This window comes from Schistocerca cancellata, chromosome 7 (genome assembly GCF_023864275.1).
Source record: "Schistocerca cancellata isolate TAMUIC-IGC-003103 chromosome 7, iqSchCanc2.1, whole genome shotgun sequence".
NCBI lineage: Eukaryota > Metazoa > Arthropoda > Insecta > Orthoptera > Acrididae > Schistocerca > Schistocerca cancellata.
In genome coordinates, this window is record NC_064632.1 from 119,561,601 (window position 1) to 119,586,171 (window position 24,571).

Below are 24,571 nucleotides of genomic sequence, written 5' to 3' on the forward strand. Positions count from 1 at the left end.
AAGCATTTCTGAAGAAGAGAAATTTGTTAACATCGAGTATAGATTTAAGTGTCAGGAAGTCATTTCTGAAAGTATTTGTATGGAGTGTAGCCATGTATGGAAGTGAAACATGGACGATAAATAGTTTAGACAAGAAGAGAATAGAAGCTTTCGAAATGTGGTGCTACAGAAGAATGCTGAATATTAGGTAGGTAGATCATATAACTAATGAGGTATTGAACAGGATCGGAGAGAAGAGAAATTTGTGGCACAACTTGACTAGAAGAAGGGATCGGTTGGTAGGACATGTTCTGAGGCATCAAGCGATCACCAATTTAGTATTGGAGGGTAGGGTGGAGGGTAAAAATCGTAGAGGGAGACCAAGAGATGAATACACCAAGCAGATTAAGAAGGATATAGGTTGCAGTAGGTACTGGGAGATGAAGAAGCTTGCACAGAATAGAGTAGCATGGAGAGCTGCATCAAACCAGTCTCTGGACTGAAGACCACAACAACAACAACAACAACATTGAAGTAGTTATAAATAGATAACTGTTTCCGTATTTGCCGAGTATTCAGTTCACGCTGTTTGTTGCACTGTATATCTTAAATGAAGAAAGTAATGGAACTTTAATTAATCATATGTGCGTGTATAACATACAAAATGCGGATCCCTTAGACATTTACTTGTGGCTGGTACCAAACCGGAAAAAAGATTTTGGGAAATAAGCAGTGTCAGCCTTCTCATTGGTTTGTATTATTTCTTGGTTTGATAAAAAAAAAAAAAGACTGCGAAGTGCGTGGGCTTTTCTTGTTCGAATGTTAACTGAATATTATAAGCTTCCGTCATTTCTAAATATTAACTTCCTTGAGTCTCACCTTAAGCGCCAAACTTTGTGTGAGGGGTGTTCTTTGATATTTGGCCTCGTTCATTGTTAATGGTTTCATTGGAGGAGGTACCGCTGTTCGCTGAACTAATGCACAGGGAATGTACCCAGAAATTACAGCTCAAACAAAATTTAACGAAAGCACTTTTTCATACGCTTTCTAATTTGCAGTTAATAGACTTTTTTTACCGTTCTGCCGTCACCCCCAGTAATTTTCTCAGTAAACGTTGGCATTGCTGTTAAGCGTGAGTTAGGCCACTGTTGGTGACTTGACTAATTACTTGGAAAGTCGGGAGTGCAGCCAAGAGTTAAACACAGTCTCTCGGAAGTCTGTATTTAGACACAACAAGACATTCTCAATCGGAGGCATGTGCTATGTATATATGTAGAACATCAGGTAAACAAATACTGATAGGACACCTAGTACTATCTTAAGAAAACAGATTTCGACATTTAAATGTTTCAGGCACATCGCGCTAACCACAACTCACCTGGAAAATGAATTTTATGGTAAAGCGGTAGATACGTTGCCTTGAGAATGTTTCCCTTTTTTGTGTGCTGCAGTGTACACAAAGTCAAGACGAATGATTGTAACCCCACGAGTGAGTCCTACGGTTCACTGAGTACGAGCAATGATATAATCAACATACTTCCTTAGGAAGCAGTGCTTCAACTGTAGTTGACGTTCGTGGACTTAACAACACTCGCTCCATTCACCGCCACCGCCTACCATCATGATATGAGGGTCTGAGGATGGTCAAACACTGACCGAAACCGGTTGCAATCGAAATAAATGTTTTTGAGGTCGAGACTCTTTCTGTCCATTTGTAAAATACTTTTAGCCAGACCACTGTTTCTCCACGACAAACGTTCACCAAAATTATCGTTTCTACCTGCTGCCGCGTCAAGGAAAGATGCAACAATGTGTGGTGCGTGCTCAGGTGCTTCAGATGTAGCAATTCGCATTGTCCGTGTGGCAAACAAGCCCATTTTGTGACTCTAGGTACGTGAGGAATATGTTAAGGGCTGAATTATTCCACTTCCATTTAGGGCCAGAGACTACTACTCACTCGGAAGTGATGTCAAAATGACGTGCCACTCGATGCGGCAGACGCCATATTGACTTTGGCATACTTAGCTGTTTTAGATTATAACTTGCAGTATGCCGTTTCAGGGCAATGGGGTATTGAAGATTTATCACAAATACATCACTCTTATAATTACATGTGATTTAGTGGCGCTCCATCCATATGAGCCCACGAAAATGCCATGTCTTGGGCGCAGTGTAGTGGACAAGGGCGTGGATTATAGAGTTGAAGGAAGTAGATTCGCATGCCGCTATATGCCAATACGTTTTCATTTTAACATTTTTAACACATTCTGGAACTTTCTTGTGAATGTAATATAAGTATGTTCTGCAATATTCACCGTTATTTACGAATAAATCCCCGTTCTCTGAGGAAAGAGTTTCTTCGATTTTGTGACTTCTATTTGATTACAAAACGAAGGATGGAATAAATATTTGACTTTTGATGATCTTTCCTTCGTGGGGGACCACAGTCATATAGAATTTCTTGAAAGAAATTTCTGCTGTTTGATCGTTAATTGTTCATTTATTTTACACAGTCATGATTTCAGCTTTGTTAAGTGTCTGCAACACGTTATCGTTCGTCAGTTATGCATATTAACTGACCAACTCAGTTAATGAACAGAAGCGACGAACGCAAATCATAGGAATATATTACCTCTCAAATACGCCATGCTTTGTATTAATGGTTTTTCGCTGTCCACTATGTCATCCATATTATGTATCTTTGATATGTACTCTATCCAATAATATGACAACTGGCCCATAAGACCAGAATTAAGTTTCTTCGGCGATAAAAAGTCACAAACAGGTCAGACATATTTTAAAATTCAAACAAGCACTTGAGAATGGCTATAATAAAGCCGAAATCATAACTGTGTAAAATAAATGAACAAATCGGCGGAAATTTCTTTCGAAAAACATTTTGGCTGTTTATTTCCAAGTATGTTGCGATTTCCGTGTGCGTGGCTAGGCAGGAGCCTAAGAGGACAGTTTAAATTGCTGCGAGTGAAACGAGCAATGCTTTGTGCATGCAAAGATCTTAACAGACATACTTTACATGTTACAAACAATTACAAGCAAAGTCAACAGTATGTCTGTCCTCTCGGGTGCTATTCACGAGGGGCCATTGAGTTCAGATGGCCCAATTGAACCCACTGAATCCATATTCGCAAAACAGCCGTGCAATCCTAACCAACGCAATGTCACGAAACGATAAACTGGAATCTCGATAAGCAACAATAATGCCGCTATCGACTTCCGACTAGCTCTGATAGACGTGTATCTCTTGTACGAGGCATAACAACAAAAATTCAAATGAATGAGAATCCCACTACGCAGTCTTTCCTTATATAGAGAATGTAGATGGCGTTGGTCCTGACTACTTTAAGCGGTTGAGCTTAAATGTGAATCATTTGCGAATACAAGCACTACATTTCATGCCAATTTGACGTCTTTTGCACGTTTTTGACGTGTTCGTCGTGTTGCAATTTAAGTGGCCAGAAGTGTAAGAACAAAAAATTAAGTTTTGAGTTCTACATCTACATCCATACTCTGCAAAGCCATTGTGAAGTACATGGTAGAGGGTACTTCCCTCTGTACCAGTTACTAGAGCTTCTTTCCAATCTATTCACGCAAGGAGCGCGGAAGAATGACTGCTCAAATGCCACTTAGCACACTGTAATCCTGATTTTCTCCTCGCGGTCCCTACGGAAGCGATACTTAGCAGGTTGTAGAGTATTCCTAGAGTCATAATTTAAAGCCAGCTATTTAAGCTTTGTAAGTAGGCTTTCTCGACAGTTTGCGTGTATCTTCAAGTGTCTGCCACTTCACTTTCTTCGCCGTCTTCGTACCACTCTCGCTCAAATCAAACAAACTGTGACCATTCGTACTGCCCTTCTCTGTGTACGTTCAATGTCCTCCTGTCATTCCTATTTGCTATGGGTCCCACACTCTTGAGCAAAATGTTACACCCAGCTATTTGTATGAGCTGGAATTTTCCAGATGTTACTCGTTGATACCGCAGTCAAAAGATACTATAATTTTTCATGTCGTGAAAGGCAAAGTTTTTCATTTTTCATCATTTAAAGCAAGTAGCCAAACTTCGCACCACTTTGAAATCTTATCAAAGTCTGAATATTTGTGCAGCTTTTTTCAGACAGAAATTGTAGATGAATGTATCATCAACGAAAAGTCTGATATTACTATTAATATTATCTGAAAGGTCATTAATATACAACATAAACAGCACGGGTCCCAACACAGTACCCTGTGGCACACCCGAAGTCTATGACTCTGCATCCAAAATAACATACTACGTCGGCCCTACCAAAAACATCACAGTGCAGTCACATATTTCGCGTGATATTCCATAAGGACATACTTTTGATAATAAGCGTAGATTTAGTACTTAATCAAATACATTTCTGAAATCGAGAAGTATGGCATCTATCTGACTATTTCGATAGATGGCTTTCAGGTTGTAATGTGAGAAAAATGCGAGTTGGGTTTCACATGACCTACATTTTTGAAATCCATGCTGATTGTCATGGAGTAGGTCGTTCTGTTCGAGACATCTCATTATGTTTGAGCTCAGAGTATGTTGTAAGGTACTGTAACAAATGAACGTCAAGGGTATTGGACGATATCTGGACACTAACTTTGGTACCATTTACAGCCTTTACATCTGACCAGAGTTTCTTTGGGTTTTGTGAGAGATCGGTTGATAATACTTTGCTACGGTAGCTGTTGAAGGCCATACGCATTGCCCTCTTGTGAGCCAAAAACGTTTCATTCAGCATCTCCCTATCTCTAGCTATATTGTTTGTTTCATAGTTATTATGGAGGTCTCTGTTTCTTTAGATTTATATTTATATTATTTTTTTTTACGAAGACTGTAAACCATGGAGGGTCCCTCTCATCTTGGATTGTTCTACTAGGTAGAACCTGAGCCACAGTTGTTCTACATGCTCCCCTCCACAGCTAAATGTTTCGACTTCCTTTTTGAGATACACTACTGACTCTTTATCTAGTTTTCTGAAAATATAAATCCTTCGACTTCTTTTAGTTGACATTTGTCTTTGGTAGTCACTGTTGCTGCAAGTTCTCATGGTCACTGATAATAGTTTCTACGTGTATATCCTCAATGAGATCAGGTCTATGTTGTTATTAGGTTAAACAAAGACATAGGGGCTATTTGTTGTTATTATGTTCAATATACACTCCTGGAAATGGAAAAAACAACACATTGACACTGGTGTGTCAGACCCACCATACTTGCTCTGGACACTGCGAGAGGGCTGTACAAGCAATGATCACACGCACGGCACAGCGGACACACCAGGAACCGCGGTGTTGGCCGTCGAATGGCGCTAGCTGCGCAGCATTTGTGCACCGCCGCCGTCAGTGTCAGCCAGTTTGCCGTGGCATACGGAGCTCCATCGCAGTCTTTAACACTGGTAGCATGCCGCGACAGCGTGGACGTGAACCGTATGTGCAGTTGACGGACTTTGAGCGAGGGCGTATAGTGGGCATGCGGGAGGCCGGGTGGACGTACCGCCGAATTGCTCAACACGTGGGGCGTGAGGTCTCCACAGTACATCGATGTTGTCGCCAGTGGTCGACGGAAGGTGCACGTGCCCGTCGACCTGGGACCGGACCGCAGCGACGCACGGATGCACGCCAAGACCGTAGGATCCTACGCAGTGCCGTAGGGGACCGCACCGCCACTTCCCAGCAAATTAGGGACACTGTTGCTCCTGGGGTATCGGCGAGGACCATTCGCAACCGTCTCCATGAAGCTGGGCTACGGTCCCGCACACCGTTAGGCCGTCTTCCGCTCACGCCCCAACATCGTGCAGCCCGCCTCCAGTGGTGTCGCGACAGGCGTGAATGGAGGGGCGAATGGAGACGTGTCGTCTTCAGCGATGAGAGTCGCTTCTGCCTTGGTGCCAATGATGGTCGTATGCGTGTTTGGCGCCGTGCAGGTGAGCGCCACAATCAGGACTGCATACGACCGAGGCACACAGGGCCAACACCCGGCATCATGGTGTGGGGAGCGATCTCCTACACTGGCCGTACACCACTGGTGATCGTCGAGGGGACACTGAATAGTGCACGGTACATCCAAACCGTCAACGAACGCATCGTTCTACCATTCCTAGACCGGCAAGGGAACTTGCTGTTCCAACAGGACAATGCACGTCCGCATGTATCCCGTGCCCCCCTACGTGCTCTAGAAGGTGTAAGTCAACTACCCTGGCCAGCAAGATCTCCGGATCTGTCCCCCATTGAGCATGTTTGGGACTGGATGAAGCGTCGTCTCACGCGGTCTGCACGTCCAGCACGAACGCTGGTCCAACTGAGGCGCCAGGTGGAAATGGCATGGCAAGCCGTTCCACAGGACTACATCCAGCATCTCTACGATCGTCTCCATGGGAGAATAGCAGCCTGAATTGCTGCGAAAGGTGGATATACACTGTACTAGTGCCGACATTGTGCATGCTCTGTTGCCTGTGTCTATGTGCCTGTGGTTCTGTCAGTGTGATCATGTGATGTATCTGACCCCAGGAATGTGTCAATAAAGTTTCCCCTTCCTGGGACAATGAATTCACGGTGTTCTTATTTCAATTTCCAGGAGTGTATTTCCGTCATGGGTGGGTTTCCGGACAGTCTTCTAGGTGTTCTCAGAGAATACATTTACATCTACATCTACATGGATACTCTGCATATCAAATTTAAGTGCCTGGCAGAGTGTTCATCGAAGCGTCTTCACAATTCTCTATTATTCCAATCTCGTGTAGCGCGCGGAAAAAACGAACAGCTATATCTTTCCCTACGAGCTCTGATTTCCCTTATTTTATCGTGGTGGTCGTTTCTTCCTATGTAGGCCGCTGTCAACAAAATATTTTCGCATTCGGAGGAGAAAGTTGGTGACTGGAATTCCGTGAGAAGATTCCGCCGCAACGAAAAACGCCTTTGTTTTAATTATGTCCACCGCAAATTCTGTATCATTTCAGTGGCACTCTCTCCCCAATTTCGCGATAATACAAAACGTGCTGCCATTCTTTGAACTTTTTAGATGTACTCCGTCAATCCTATCTGGTAAGGATCCCACAACACGCAGCAGTATTCTAAAAGAGGACGGACAAGCGTAGTGTAGGCAGTGTCCTTAGTAGATCTGTTACATTTTCTAAGTGTCCTGCCAATAAAACGCAGTCTCTGGTTAGTCTTCTCCACAACATTTTCTATCAGTTCCTTCCAATTTAAGTTGTTCGCAACTGTAATTCCTAGGTATTTAGCTGAATTTACGTCTTTTAGATTTTACTGATTTATCGTGTAACCGAAGTTAAACGGATTCTTTTAGCACTCATGTGGATGACCTCACACTTTTCGTTATTTAGAGTCAACTGCCAATTTTCGCACCATACAGATATCTTTTCTAAATCGTTTTGCAATTTTTTTTGATCTTCTGATAGCTTTATTAGTCGATAAACGACTGCGCCATCTGCAAGCAACCTAAGAAGGCTGCTGAGATTGTCTACCAAATCGTTTATAAAGGTAAGGAACAGCAAAGGGCCTATATCACTACCTTGGGGAACGCCAGAAATCACTTCTGTTTTACTCGACGACTTTCCGTCAATTACGAGGGCAGTTCAATAAGTAATGCAACACATTTTTTTCTGAAACAGGGGTTGTTTTATTCAGCATTGAAATACACCAGGTTATTCCCCAATCTTTTAGCTACACAACAATATTTTTCAACGTAATCTCCATTCAATGCTACGGCCTTACGCCACCTTGAAATGAGCGCCTGTATGCCTGCACGGTACCATTCCACTGGTCGATGTCGGAGCCAACGTCGTACTGCATCAATAACTTCTTCATCATCCGCGTAGTGCCTCCCACGGATTGCGTCCTTCATTGGGCCAAACATATGGAAATCCGACGGTGCGAGATCGGGGCTGCAGGCCGCATGAGGAAGAACCGTCCACTGAAGTTTTTTGAGCTCCTCTCGGGTGCGAAGACTTGTGTGAGGTCTTGCGTTGTCATGAAGAAGGAGAAGTTCGTTCAGATTTTTGTGCCTACGAACACGCTGAAGTCGTTTCTTCAATTTCTGAAGAGTAGCACAATACACTTCAGAGTTGATCGTTTGACCATGGGGAAGGACATCGAACAGAATAACCCCTTCAGCGTCCCAGAAGACTGTAACCGTGACTTTACCAGCTGAGGGTATGGCTTTAAACTTTTTCTTGGTAGGGGAGTGGGTGTGGCGCCACTCCATTGATTGCCGTTTTGTTTCAGGTTCGAAGTGATGAACCCATGTTTCATCGCCTGTAACAATCTTTGACAAGAAATTGTCACCCTCAGCCACATGACGAGCAAGCAATTCCGCACAGATGGTTCTCCTTTGCTCTTTATGGTGTTCGGTTAGACAACGAGGGACCCAGCGGTAACAAACCTTTGAATATCCCAACTGGTGAACAATTGTGACAGCACTACCAACAGAGATGTCAAGTTGAGCACTGAGTTGTTTGATGGTGATCCGTCGATCATCTCGAACGAGTGTGTTCGCACGCTCCGCCATTGCAGGAGTCACAGCTGTGCACGGCCGGCCCGCACGCGGAAGATCAGACAGTCTTGCTTGACCTTGCGACGATGATGACACACACTTTGCCCAACGACTCACCGTGCTTTTGTCCACTGCCAGATCACCGTAGACATTCTGCAAGCGCCTATGAATATCTGAGATGCCCTGGTTTTCCGCCAAAAGAAACTCGATCACTGCCCGTTGTTTGCAACGCACATCCGTTACAGACGCCATTTTAACAGCTCCGTACAGCGCTGCCACCTGTCGGAAGTCAATGAAACTATACGAGACGAAGCGGGAATGTTTGAAAATATTCCACAAGAAATTTCCGGTTTTTTCAACCAAAATTGGCCGAGAAAAAAAAAGTGTTGCATTACTTATTGAACTGCCCTCGTACTACGAACTGTGACCTCTCTGACAGGAAATCACGAATTCAGTCACATAATTAAGACGATATTCCATAAGCACGCAGTTTCACTACAAGCCGCTTGTGTGGTACAGTGTCATTTAGTAATGTTTCGCACTGTATCTTGTTACATCCACCACTCACAAAAGGGCAGATATCCCAGTTGACTGTTGGATGATTAAAGTCTTCCTCAGTGACCACAATATGACTGGGGAACTTAAAGTTCTGAACAATGATTTCGTCAAAAGTTTTCAGTTACGTGTCTGGGTAAGTGTGATGGTCGATACAAGGATCCAGTTATCAGTTTATGCCCACACTTGATACAGAGTCCTGCCATCCAAACAATCTCACATGCAACTTCAATTTGTATCTTGGTGGATTTGAGTTTCTCGTTTACCGCGACAAATTCACCACCTACATTTACCATTCTTAGCACTCTGTCGTCATGCCACAAGTGGTCCATCGGGACCATCCGACCGGCGTATCATCCTCAGTTGAAAATGCGGATGGGAGGGGCGTGGGGTCAGCACACTGCTCTCCCGGTCGTTAAGATGGTTTTCTGTGACCGGAACCGCTACTATTCGGTCGAGTAGTTCCTCAATTGGCATCACGAGGCTGAGTTCTCCGCGAAAAATGGGAACAACGCACGATGGCCAGGACGGTCACCCATCCCAGTGCCGGCCAAGCCCAACAGCGCTTAACTTCGGTGATCTGACGGAAAACGGTGTATCCACTGCGGCAAGGCCGTTGTCACATCTACAATTAACCTCTTCTTTCAATGTATAAATTTTTCCGAAATATCTCACTGCTCTCAATTCAAAGTTTTAACCAGCTCTCGCTAACTAGTGTAGTGTGAGCTTCAAAGGTTTTTAGCAGCGCATCATATTCTGGCACTCTGTTGTGAATGCATCGGCAGTTAATCACTTGGATTTTAATACACTCGTCTGTAGAGGGCATTTCTTTGGATCTTATGTTTACACTCCAGTTCCCCTGCAGCTATCCTTATCTGGACTGCATAGGGAGTTGCCTAATATAAGAAACGCTTGGTGCCACCCCACACTCTTTCAGCTCATTGGGTAGCAACCTCTGATGTCTAGTGAATATCTGACCCATTTAGTGGGACCCTACAGTTCTCAACCTGTTGTCCAAGTCCAGGAAGTCGCAGCCTAGCTTGTCACAGAACCTTCGAAGTCTCTCTAATTAGAAAAATAATGGAATAGAAAGTAAAAAATATCCATACTCTCCATCACGAAAAGGCTGCGTGCTTTTATGGTTTTACACTGACCAGCTTGATATTTCGCTGCAAATACAAAGACGTATCGGAAAACGATTATTCCATTTTCTTCTTGATTATTTTGTCATAAGAAGTACACTCCTGGAAATTGAAATAAGAACACCGTGAATTCATTGTCCCAGGAAGGGGAAACTTTATTGATACACTACTGGGGTCAGATACATCACATGATCACACTGACAGAACCACAGGCACATAGACACAGGCAACAGAGCATGCACAATGTCGGCACTAGTACAGTGTATATCCACCTTTCGCAGCAATGCAGGCTGCTATTCTCCCATGGAGACGATCGTAGAGATGCTGGATGTAGTCCTGTGGAACGGCTTGCCATGCCATTTCCACCTGGCGCCTCAGTTGGACCAGCGTTCGTGCTGGACGTGCAGACCGCGTGAGACGACGCTTCATCCAGTCCCAAACATGCTCAATGGGGGACAGATCCGGAGATCTTGCTGGCCAGGGTAGTTGACTTACACCTTCTAGAGCACGTTGGGTGGCACGGGATACATGCGGACGTACATTGTCCTGTTGGAACAGCAAGTTCCCTTGCCGGTCTAGGAATAGTAGAACGATGGGTTCGATGACGGTTTGGATGTACCGTGCACTATTCAGTGTCCCCTCGACGATCACCAGTGGTGTACGGCCAGTGTAGGAGATCGCTCCCCACACCATGATGCCGGGTGTTGGCCCTGTGTGCCTCGGTCGTATGCAGTCCTGATTGTGGCGCTCACCTGCACGGCGCCAAACACGCATACGACCATCATTGGCACCAAGGCAGAAGCGACTCTCATCGCTGAAGACGACACGTCTCCATTCGTCCCTCCATTCACGCCTGTCGCGACACCACTGGAGGCGGGCTGCACGATGTTGGGGCGTGAGCGGAAGACGGCCTAACGGTGTGCGGGACCGTAGCCCAGCTTCATGGAGACGGTTGCGAATGGTCCTCGCCGATACCCCAGGAGCAACAGTGTCCCTAATTTGCTGGGAAATGGCGGTGCGGTCCCCTACGGCACTGCGTAGGATCCTACGGTCTTGGCGTGCATCCGTGCGTCGCTGCGGTCCGGTCCCAGGTCGACGGGCACGTGCACCTTCCGCCGACCACTGGCGACAACATCGATGTACTGTGGAGACCTCACGCCCCACGTGTTGAGCAATTCGGCGGTACGTCCACCCGGCCTCCCGCATGCCCACTATACGCCCTCGCTCGAAGTCCGTCAACTGCACATACGGTTCACGTCCACGCTGTCGCGGCATGCTACCAGTGTTAAAGACTGCGATGGAGCTCCGTACGCCACGGCAAACTGGCTGACACTGACGGCGGCGGTGCACAAATGCTGCGCAGCTAGCGCCATTCGACGGCCAACACCGCGGTTCCTGGTGTGTCCGCTGTGCCGTGCGTGTGATCATTGCTTGTACAGCCCTCTCGCAGTGTCCGGAGCAAGTATGGTGGGTCTGACACACCGGTGTCAATGTGTTCTTTTTTCCATTTCCAGGAGTGTATAAGGAACATTATAACCTTGTTTTCTTACGCTTGTACAGTATATCTGACAAATTAAACATCGTATAAGCTTCCATAGGAAATGAATCGACCGAACTAATCGCATACATAGACCGCGAAATCAATGGATCTCACTTCACTGTATTTTTGTATTTGGAGATGCGTGGATAAAGAAGCCCACAACGAACAAATAAACAAGGGGGATGAAAAAAACCGTTCACATGAAACAGTTCTATTGTTGAAAGCGCACAAAACATTCCGAAAAGAGCTACACGTGAAGCCGCGAAAAGAACTGAATGTGTAGAGAATTTTTAATTCTAAATACACTCCTGGAAATTGAAATAAGAACACCGTGAATTCATTGTCCCAGGAAGGGGAAACTTTATTGACACATTCCTGGGGTCAGATACATCACATGATCACACTGACAGAACCACAGGCACATAGACACAGGCAACAGAGCATGCACAATGTCGGCACTAGTACAGTGTATATCCATCTTTCGCAGCAATGCAGGCTGCTATTCTCCCATGGAGACGATCGTAGAGATGCTGGATGTAGTCCTGTGGAACGGCTTGCCATGCCATTTCCACCTGGCGCCTCAGTTGGACCAGCGTTCGTGCTGGACGTGCAGACAGCGTGAGACGACGCTTCATCCAGTCCCAAACATGCTCAATGGGGGACAGATCCGGAGATCTTGCTGGCCAGGGTAGTTGACTTACACCTTCTAGAGCACGTTGGGTGGCACGGGATACATGCGGACGTGCATTGTCCTGTTGGAACAGCAAGTTCCCTTGCCGGTCTAGGAATGGTAGAACGATGGGTTCGATGACGATTTGGATGTACCGTGCACTATTCAGTGTCCCCTCGACGATCAGACGATCACCAGTGGTGTACGGCCAGTGTAGGAGATCGCTCCCCAAACCATGATGCCGGGTGTTGGCCCTGTGTGCCTCGGTCGTATGCAGTCCTGATTGTGGCGATCACCTACACGGCGCCAAACACGCATACGACCATCATTGGCACCAAGGCAGAAGCGACTCTCATCGCTGAAGACCACACGTCTCCATTCGTCCCTCCAATCACGCCTGTCGCGACACCACTGGAGGCGGGCTGCACGATGTTGGGGCGTGAGCGGAAGACGGCTTAACGGTGTGCGGGACCGTAGCCCAGCTTCATGGAGACGGTTGCGAATGGTCCTCGCCGATACCCCAGGAGCAACAGTGACCCTAATTTGCTGGGAAGTGGCGGTGCGGTCCCCTACGGCACTGCGTAGGATCCTACGGTCTTGGCGTGCATCCGTGCGTCGCTGCGGTCCGGTGCCAGGTCGACGGGCACGTGCACCTTCCGCCGACCACTGGCGACAACATCGATGTACTGTGGAGACCTCACGCCCCACGTGTTGAGCAATTCGGCGGTACGTCCACCCGGCCTCCCGCATGCCCACTATACGCCCTCGCTCAAAGTCCGTCAACTGCACATACGGTTCACGTCCACGCTGTCGCGGCATGCTACCAGTGTTAAAGACTGCGATGGAGCTCCGTATGCCACGGCAAACTGGCTGACACTGACGGCGGCGGTGCACAAATGCTGCGCAGCTAGCGCCATTCGACGGCCAACACCGCGGTTCCTGGTGTGTTCGCTGTGCCGTGCGTGTGATCATTGCTTGTACAGCCCTCTCGCAGTGTCCGGAGCAAGTATGGTGGGTCTGACACACCGGTGTCAATGTGTTCTTTTTTCCATTTCCAGGAGTGTATTATTCGTGTGGTTTTGCATTACTAAACTAATACAATAACTTGTATGTGTACTCTCTATCAATTTTGTGCAGGTTCTCTGAAGCATAGAATTCAGACAGCTGCAACTCTACAATCACTAGGAACCAGATACGACTTTTTTAAAAATCGAATTCATATTATCGTCTCATGAAATATTTACTGTTTCTCCTACAACGTCGCATTAGGTATTAAGCCACTGAGAATGAGTGTTGTAAGTAGACAGGAGGAAAGTGTCTGGCTCACTGCAATAAAGCAATCGCTTTGTTTTACTCTGCAGAAGAAAAAGCTTCTGATGGTGAACGCAAATTCTTCAGCCAAAACAATAATCCTGGTACTATCCGAGTTTAAAATTTCAAATCTTTGGAAATATGAACCATAACTTCCTCATAGTGTTGATAGTCTCTTTTGTCTCTGTGTCTATAGCCTCCAAATATTTCGTAAAAGGGAACACTGGCCGTTGTTGGCTTATATTTATACCATTTAGCTGTGCTATGGGCCAATTTCGACTCTCAGGTCATCATCAAGTACATATACGTTAACAGCAAGCACCATTTTGCACGAGATGTGACATACAAATCGTAGTGTTACTCAGACGTTTCTTAACATCAACTGTGAGGTGAGCTCTGGACAACACGGACGCTATGTTACCGACCGTTCGCCCTGCATTGCTGAGTTCTGTTAAAGATGATTTGGTGCTTCGGAAGCCTGTGGTTTATAAGATACTCTGTGAGTGTGCCCGTGCTTACATCGGACAGACGACGCGTACAGTCCAGCAGAGATGCACAGAGCACCGCAGGTACACCCGCCTCTTACAACCTAATAAATCTGCTGTGGCGGAGCACTGTATTGACACTGGGCACTCTATGGTGCACGATAATGCCAAAATTTTAGCCTCGACTTCATCTTTCTGGGACTCAATAGTGAAAGAAGCAATTGAAATTCGGTTGGCGACGAATTTAATTAATAGAGATAGCGGCTTCAGCATGGACAAATCATGGAATCCGGCAATTTCTGTAATTAAATCACGAAGACGTCGTGACGGTTCAGCTCTTCGTGAGACATCGATATCACCGGGTGGAACGACTGCGCAGCCATAGATTTAATTTCCATGCGTATGTTACACTTCGACCATAAATATAATAGACTGGCCCTGACGTCATTTTCGTGGCTCCAACATCTCTGGGCTGAAGTCACGTGAACGTTGGCAAAACATGGTTGTTTCGTGTTGCGCTTATGGCTGTACTCAGCGTTTTGTCGGGGAAATGGCATTACATTTCACGTGTAAGTGTGTCTAAGATAGTGCAGATGCGTTTATTGAAATCTGCTGAAGTGACTTTTATATGTTTTTTACACTTGAAATAGAGTATCATGTAAATTAAAGTGTTGAAAGTGATGCCTGTAAAGTCAGACTCATATTACATTTTGGAAAGTATCTGTGATGATTCGGTTACAGAAGTAAGTATAACTGTTTCTCGTTCCTACTCATCGGTTCTGTAAGGATGAAAACCGAAGGCAGCTTTGGATACAGGCCTTGAAACGGAAAAACTAAGCCGTTTGCACATACGCGCCTTTGCTCGAAGCACTTCGAGGAGAAGTGTTTTGATAGGTTAGTTATTATTTACAATGTATATCTACAATTTGTATTTACAGTGTCTGTCATTTTTAAACCTAGGCTCCAAAATTATTTTCTGAAACTGCAAAGTCTCACCTTTCATCTAAAATATCATTTTTTAAAACTAATAGTTTAAACTTTTGTAAAAATAGTGGGGAACTGAACCTTTGAAGTGCACCTAAAATTGATACTCTAAAATGGACCTGCTCCTAAAGTAAACAATTTTGACACCTATAATTGACATAATTCCCATAGCCCATTTTCTTTTATAAGTGATTAAAGCTCGAAACGTGGCGAATACAATGTTTAAAGTTTTGACACGAGCCCACTCTTACTGTTCAAAAGAATTTTAACGACATTTTACTATAATTGATAGTTTATAGTAATTTCGTCCCACTGCCCACCAGAGTGGCGTTCGATGTATTTGTTAGATTTTATAAATGGTACTTTGAACAAATCCAGGTCAAATGTAGTTCTGGCATAATTTTTCACAAATAAGAAAGTAGTTTTTGTTGGAAGCGTTTGGCAGTCAATTGAGAAATGTGGGGAAAATCCGATACAAACATAGGATGGCAGACCGCTGATTTGAAATCCCGCCACGTTTTGCCAACAGTCACGTGGTTTATGTTGGAGCCACACCAGCCGTATAGCTTCTGCACAGCAAGGCCAGTCTACTAGAATCTATGGTCGAAGATGTTACACCTCTTTGACGCCTATCAACGTCTCTGGCGCCTTTTGTATCTTTGGCCACATGCGCAGTGGTTCTGTCTTCGATTGTAAAAGGACGGAGCAAGTGTCAGAGTGTTTAGTCACCTCGGTCCACTCTGAAGATGGCTGGACGGTATTAAGCCGAAATATTAGAAGAAGAAGCTGAATGTATGCGGCTGCACGCCCGTAATTTTATGGAGCATTTGACGACTTCATCAGTCGGCCCGACGTAGCGAGGAAGTTCAATAGAAAATTCACATGTTCATTTTTAGCAAGTACGACAGAAAACTGTAAGCAGTTGAATGTATCGAGTATATAAGAGGGTGCATATTATTGCAACATGATCATGGTATTAGTCAGTGGAATATAATTTACGAGGTCCAACATCAATAGACGAAAATTCAGGCCAAGTTCAAGCCTTTTGGCGTACTGAACAGATAAAAGTGATTTGAAGAATTTTAACGTCCACGGAAATAAACTTGCGTGGCAAGGGACTTGCGACTGCGGTGCGGATAGCATTTCTCTTAACCGCGCAGACCTCCAGACGTAACAGCAGAGGCGTGAGTAAAGACCTAAAATAAAAAGTGGCTAAGCGCGGTCGTTTTCTGCGGTATCAATTGCCGTAAGTCTACTCAGCATCGAGAGATACCCTGTTTATTCGAGGCTTAATACTGTAATCTTAATACACCTTCTCCCCCCCCTCCCCCTCCACAAACACACTACAGTTTGGGCTGGATACACAGATACCCCACCGTGAGAGGTATAGGATCCTGGTTTAGTGCTATCAGTTACTGCTATCTCGTTTCAGAGCCGGCCAGGTTCCGTATTATCTCTCTCAGCGTATTTCGTTGATTAAAAGGCGCTGCGCGTTGTTTTCGCAAATCTGACTATCGATATAAGATGTTTATACTGTTATTTATTAGTTGCACGGATAGGTGGCGCGAATGTGCGCCTTGTTTTCACGATAATTCGTTCGTTATGAGTCATTGTGTCCGCCTGCCGATAGAGCACACTATTGAAATTATGTGTAAGAAAAATGACGCGCCGTGGTTTATGTGATGGAGAAATTGCCAATTTGCTGAATTTTGGAGAAATTGTCTATGCTCTAGATAGTGACGATGATTTGTACCACACGGTGTCTTTGAAGGCAATTGCAATACAATGCGGAAACTGTTTTTATTTCCTCTTACTAGCATTATCGAAGGAATTTGGTTACACAGTTCATTTCAGACCAGATAAAATAACAATAACTGGTTTCGTTACCAATTTTGCCAATAGCTCCACATAACCAAAACGGATCTGTAGGCTGACTGCCACAGGGACATTTCCTGCTGCAGTTACCACCCACAAGCAAAAAATATGCCTCCTGTAAATGTTATGTTTTTAAATGAACACACCGCCATTTCACTGTATTATTGTTTATTTAATTGCGACCTAGGTTTCGGCCTTTTACGCCATTGTCAAGTGATTGAAATAGTTCAAATGGCTCTGAGCACTATGGGATTTAACTTCTGTTGTCATCAGTCCCCTAGAACTTAGAACTACTTAAACCTAACTAACCTAAGGACATCACACACATCCATGCCCAAGGTAGGATTCGAACCTGCGACCGTAGCGGTCTTGCGGTTCCAGACTGCAGCGCCTTTAACCGCACGGCCACTTCGGCCGGCAATTATTGTATGACTGTTGCTCAGTAACATAAGAAAATAAGTTATGTTTGTTCTTCAAAATCAAAGAAAGAAAGTGAGAAAGCATCTCGCAAGGAGACACGTTATCAGTGTGAACAGTGCTGTGTGGCGCTGTGTATGAAACGACATCGTGACCCTCTGTTAATTGAAGTATTTTAATGAGAAGCTATCATAATTCAGCTAGCAGTTGATTAGTTCAATTACTACGGTTTTTTTTTTGTCATCAGTCTTCTGACTGGTTTGATACGGCCCGCCACGGTTTCCTCTCCTGTGCCAACCTCTTCATCTCAGAGTAGCACTTGCAACCTACGTCCTCAATTATTTGCTGGATGTATTCCAATCTCTGTCTTCCTCTACAGTTTCTGCCCACTACAGATCCCTCTAGTAGTATGGAAGTCATTCCCTCATGTCTTAGCAGATGTCCTATCATCTTGTCCCATCTCCTTGTCAATGTTTTCCACATATTCATTTCCTGTCCGTTTCTGCGCAGAGCCTTCTCATTCCTTACCTTATATGTCCACCTAATTTTCAACATTCGTCTGCAGCACCACATCTCAAATGCTTCGATTCTCTTCTGTTCCGTCTTTCCCACAGTCCATGTTTCACCACCAACGCTGTGCTCCAAACGTACATTCTCAGAAATTTCTTCCTCACATTAAGGTCTAGACGTCTCTTGGCCAGGAAGGCCCTTTTTTTCCAGTGCTGGTCTACTTTTGATGTCATCCTTGCTCCGTCCCTCTCGCTTCCCACGCCCGGGTTCCCGGGTTCGATTCCCGGCGGGGTCAGGGATTTTCTCTGCCTCGTGATGACTGGGTGTTGTGTGCTGTCCTTAGGTTAGTTAGGTTTAAGTAGTTCTAAGTTCTAGGGGACTGATGACCATAGCTGTTAAGTCCCATAGTGCTCAGAGCCATTTGAACCATTTTGCTCCGTCCCTCATTGATTATTTTGCTACCTGGGTAGCAGAATTCCTTACTCTCACCTACTTTGTGACCATCAGTCCTGATGTTAAGTTTCTCGCTGTTGTCATTTCTACTACTTCTTATTACTTTCGTCTTTCTTCGATTTACCCTCGGTCCATATTCTGTGCTCATTAGACTCTTCATTCCATTCAGCAGATCATGTAATTCTTTTTCACTTTCACTCAGAATATCGTATCATTGATATCCTTTCACCTTGAATTTTAATATCATTCCTAAACTTTTCTGTTTCCATCATTGCTTCTTCGATGTACTGAGTGAACAGTAGGGGCAAAATACTACATGCCTGTCTTACACCCTTTTTAATCCGAACACTTCGCTCTTGGTCGTCCCTCTTGACTCTTTTACATATTGTGTATTACCTGTCTCCCCCTGTAGCTTACCCCCATTTTTCTCAGAATTTTGAACATCTTGCACCACTGTACACCGTCGAACGCTTGCAAAAGGTCGACAAATCCTATTAACGTGTCTTGATTTTTCTGTAGTCTTGCCTCCATTATTAACCGCAACGTCAGAATTGTTAATGGTACAAAGGTGGTAGTGGAAATTATTGGGATCGCAGTTGCAAACTGTTTGAAAGATCAAAAGGTTCCTTCTATTCAGTTGCACTTCATTGGTACCCATAATATGTAATTTAACGTATGATCGCTTTCGGACTCTTAAAATGGTGCCACCTAGGCTATATGTAACAAGCACAGTCAATACATGATATGAATTGTAAATGAACTATTTCAAAATAATGACAGACATCTAACACGGTGTAAAATGTAAGACTTACTAGTGTTGTTGTTGTTGCGGTTTTCATTCCAGAGAATGGTTATGCAGGTATTCGCACTTGTTTGTCCTGCAGAAGCGTCTTGATCTCTGCATAACTACTGCGACCTATACCCGCTTGAAATAGCTTACAGAATTCAAGCGTTCGTCTCCATCTACAACCTCCTCCCCCCCCCCCCCCCGTCAGACCAACACATACACACACACATACACACACCCACACATACACACACACACACACACACACACACACACACACACACACACACACACACTTTTCTTCAGTTGTCAACCTGACGATTCCTTGATTCCTCGACCCCTTATTATAATCACACTGTCCCAAAATGTTTTTTTCCAACTAGATTCAGAACCTCCTCATTTGTTACTCGATATATCCTGTTATCTTCAGCGAAAAAAAAGAGGCTTTAAATGGCTCTGAGCACTATGGGACTCACCATCTGAGGTCATTGGTCCCCTACAACTTGGAACTACTTAAACCTAACCAACCTAAGGACATCACACACATCCATGCCCGAGGCAAGATTTTTTTTTCTTCATTTTGTTCGGTATTGTTTGTTGCGTCTGGTGTTTGGTCTGGGCGGACGTCGCAATACATCCGTTCAACGTGATCGTTGATTCCTTTACTCAGTTTTTTATTACAGAGGGTGAGCAGCCCTCTGACCGAACACGCTGAGCTCCCGTGTCGGCATCAGGATTCGAGTCTGCGATCGTAGCAGTCGCGGAGTTCCGGACTGAAGCGCCTAGAACCGCTCGACCACCGCGGCCGGCACATTTCAAAAGCTTCTGTTCTTGTTCAGCTCTTTGTCGTTCAAGTTACACTCCAAACAAATACCTTTAGAAAAGACTTCCTAACAAATTTGTATTCGATATTGACAAATTCCTTTTCTTCGGATTTTTTTTTGTTGCTGTTGTCAGCCTGAATTTTTTATCTTCTCTAGTTCATACATCAATTATTTTTCTGCCAAAATAGCAATACTCATCTACTGCTTTCAGTGTCTCATTTGCGAACCTAATTTTTTCACTGGCATCTGGATGTATTTACTTACTTTCCATTAGACTTGTTTTTTACTTCTGTTGATATTCATCCCACGACCTGTTTGAAAGACACTACGCATTCCGTTCAACTTCTCTTCCAAGTCCTTTGCCATTTCTGATGGACTTGCAGTGCCATCCGCAAACCTCGTAGTTCATATTTCTCCTCCTTGAACTCTAATTCCCTTTTCAGATTACTCGTTGGTTTCCTTCACAATTTGCTCTTTGCGCGAATTGAATAACATCGGGCATAGGCTTCAGCCTCCCATCACTCCTTTCTCTACTACAGCTCCCCCTTTTAGTCCGCAGGTCGTGGTCGTGCGGTAGCGTTCTCACTTCCCACGCCCGGGTTCCCGGTTCGATTCCCGGCGGGGTCAGGGATTTTCTCTGCCTCGTGATGTTCCCGGGTTCGATTCCCGGCGCGGTCAGGGATTTTCTCTGCTTCGTGATGACTGGGTGTTGTGTGATGTCCTTAGGTTAGTTAGGTTTAAGTAGTTCTAAGTTCTAGGGGGCTGATGACCATAGATGTTAAGTCCCATAGTGCTCAGAGCCATTTGAACCAAGCTCCCCTTTTATGTCCGTCGACTCTTATAACTACTGTCTCGTTTCTGTAGAAGTTGAAAATAACCTTTCGCTCGCTGTATTTTATCTGTGCTAACTCTAAAATTGTTCGCCTCCGTAGTACGGCTGACTGCCATGTGGAGAACCCTGGTTCGATTCCCTGTACTGCAAGGAATTTTCCCATGGTGGCAGGGACTGGGACGGGGTGAAAGCCTCGTCACGCCAATAGAAAAGCTGCTTGACTGAGTACTAGCGGTTCCAGGACACGAAAACTGACAATGGGCGGGAGAGCAATGAGTTGGCCCCATGCCCCTCTATAGCGCATCCAGTGACGTCATTCGCTGAGGATGACACGGCAGTCGGTAGGTACAGATGAGCCCGCCATGGCCTGAGGACGGAGTTTACATTCACGTCTACCTTCATAATTTCAATTAATTCTAACATAGTGAAAATCTCTCTCTATATACGTAATCTGCAAGCCACCGTATGGTACCTGACGGAGGGTACCCTGCACCACTACTACTACTTATTTCCTTTCCTGTTACACTGGTAAATGGAGCGAGGGAAGAACGACAGTCTATATGCCTCCGTACGAGCCCTAACATCTCTAATCTAATCTTCACGGTCCTTACGCGAAATGTACGTTGGCAGAAGTAGAACTGTTCTGCAGTCTGCCTCAAACGCCGATCCTCTAAATTTTCTCAATAGAGCTCCTCAAAAGAACGTCGCCTTCCAGCCAGTGATTCCCATTCGAATCCCGAAGCATATTCGTAATACCTGCGTGTTGTTCAAACCTACCGGCAACAAATCTAGCAGCCCGCTTCTCAATTCCTTCAATGTCTTCGTTTAATCCGACCTGGTGTGGATCCCATACGCTATAACAGTACCCCATATGGGTCGCACTAGCGTCTTATAAGCTGTCTCATTTACAGGTGAACCACACATTCCTAACATTTTACCAATGAACTGAAGTCGACCATTAGCCTTCCCTACTGCAGTCCTTACATACTCATTGCATTTCATATTGCTTTACTACGAGGGCTGTTCAATAAGTAATGCAACACATTTTTTTTCTCGGCCAATTTTGGTTGAAAAAACCGGAAATTTCTTGTGGAATATTTTCAAACATTCCCGCTTCGTCTCGTATAGTTTCATTGACTTCCGACAGGTGGCAGCGCTGTACGGAGCTGTTAAAATGGCGTCTGTAACGGATGTGCGTTGCAAACAACGGGCAGTGATCGAGTTTCTTTTGGCGGAAAACCAGGGCATCTCAGATATTCATAGGCGCTTGCAGAATGTCTACGGTGATCTGGCAGTGGACAAAAGCACGGTGAGTCGTTGGGCAAAGCGTGTGTCATCATCGCCGCAAGGTCAAGCAAGGCTGTCCGATCTCCCGCGTGCGGGCCGGCCGTGCACAGATGCGACCATCAAACAACTCAGTGCTCAACTTGACATCTCTGTTGGTAGTGCTGTCACAATTGTTCACCAGTTGGGATATTCAAAGGTTTGTTCCCGCTGGGTCCCTCGTTGTCTAACCGAATACCATAAAGAGCAAAGGAGGACCATCTGTGCGGAATTGCTTGCTCGTCATGTGGCTGGGGGCGACAATTTCTTGTCAAAGATTGTTACAGGCGATGAAACATGGGTTCATCACTTCGAACCTGAAACAAAACGGCAATCAATGGAGTGGCGCCACACCCACTCCCCTACCGAGAAAAAGTTTAAAGCTGTGCCCTGAGCCGTTAAAGTCACGGTTACAGTCTTCTGGGACGCTGAAGGGGTTATTCTGTTCGATGTCCTTCCCCACGGTCAAACGATCAACTCTGAAGTGTATTGTGCTACTCTTCAGAAATTGAAGAGACGACTTCAGCGTGTTCGTAGGCACAAAAGTCTGAACGAACTTCTCCTTCTTCGTGACAACGCAAGACCTCACACAAGTCTTCGCACCCGAGAGGAGCTCACAAAACTTCAGTGGACTGTTCTTCCTCATGCACCCTACAGCCCCGATCTCACTCCGTCGGATTTCCATATGTTTGGCCCAATGAAGGACGCAATCCGTGGGAGGCACTACGCGGATGATGATGAAGTTATTGATGCAGTACGACGTTGGCTCCGACATCGACCAGTGGAATGGTACCGTGCAGGCATACAGGCCCTCATTTCAAGGTGGCGTAAGGCCGTAGCATTGAATGGAGATTACGTTGAAAAATAGTGTTGTGTAGCTAAAAGATTGGGGAATAACCTGGTGTATTTCAATGCTGAATAAAACAACCCCTGTTTCAGAAAAAAAATGTGTTGCATTACTTATTGAACTGCCCTCGTATGTTACCCTTGATATTTAACCGACGTGACTGTATCAAACAGCACACTACTAATGCTGTACTCTAATATTATGGGTTTGTTTAATCTTACTCATCCGCGCTAACTTGCATCTTTTTGGATTTAGAGCTAGCTGCCATTCATCACACCAACTAGAAATTTTGTCTAAGTCATCTTGTATCCTGCTGCAGTCACTCAACGACGGCACATTCCCACACACCATAACATCGTCAGCAAACAATCACAGACTGCTGCTAACCCTGTCTGCAAGATCAGTTATCTGTACAGAAAGTAACAGCGGTCCTATCACGCTTCCATGGGGCATTCCTGACGTGGACCTTGTCTCTGATGAACACTCGTCGCTGAGAACAACAGACTGGGTTGTGTTACTTAAGAAGTCTTCGAGCCACTCACATACCTGGGAACCTATTTCGGATGCTTGTACCTTCGTTAATAGTCGGAAATGTGGCACCGTGTCAAATACTACCTAAATTTATATTTGCTATAAACGTAGGGTTGCCTTCCTTCAACCTATCATCTAAAATAAGTCATAGCGTCAGTATTACCTCGCGGTTTCCTACATGCCTCCAGAACCCAAACTGATCCTCTCCGAGGGTGGATTCTGCCAGTTTTTCTTTTCTTCTGTAAATAATTCGCTTCAGCAACCTCTTGTGAAGCAAGACTTATTAAAATGGTTGTTCGGTAGTACAACTGTCAGCACCAGTCTTATTTGGAACTGGAATTACAGTTTTCTTGAAACCTAAGAATATTTCGCCTGTTAACAATAAGACAATCAAATCGTAAAATGAAAACTTTTACGACCGGTTTGTCTTGCTTATAATATCTCGGACTATGTGCTGCGGTCAGTTAATTTCCGGAAAAGCCTAACGTCTCGTCCCATGTGCGGAAAACATCTTCGACTTACGTTGTCGTATGCGTGAAGATCCGATACACACGCCTACATAACTAAAATTTCGCTTCGCGTGCACCCGCGCAGAGGCATGAGGTCACACATTTTCAGTGCTCGAGTAGAATAGGCAGGATTATATCAGAAAAAAAAAATGGTTCAAATGGCTCTGAGCACTATGGGACTTAACATCTGAGGTCATCAGTCCCCTAGAACTTAGAACTACTTAAACCTAACTAACCTAAGGACATCACACACAGCCATGCCCGAGGCAGGATTCGAACCTGCGACCGTAGCAGTCGCGCGGTTCCGGACTACAGCGCCTAGAACCGCATGGCCACCACGGCCGGCGATTATATCAGAGGAGGAAGCATCATTGACATGACCAGGTTTGGTTTGTTTGTTTCATACCGTGAAAAATGTGTTTCATATTAATATATACCAGTTGATTTTGAAC

The 24,571-nt window shown here is 45.0% G+C and overlaps 1 protein-coding gene across 1 annotated transcript in view; it reads right to left on the minus strand.

The window, feature by feature from the left end:
* The window catches only part of LOC126092560 (muscle-specific protein 300 kDa), a 651,560-nt gene that overhangs the window by 492,623 nt on the left and 134,366 nt on the right, over positions 1-24,571 (minus strand). The window lies entirely within an intron of this gene.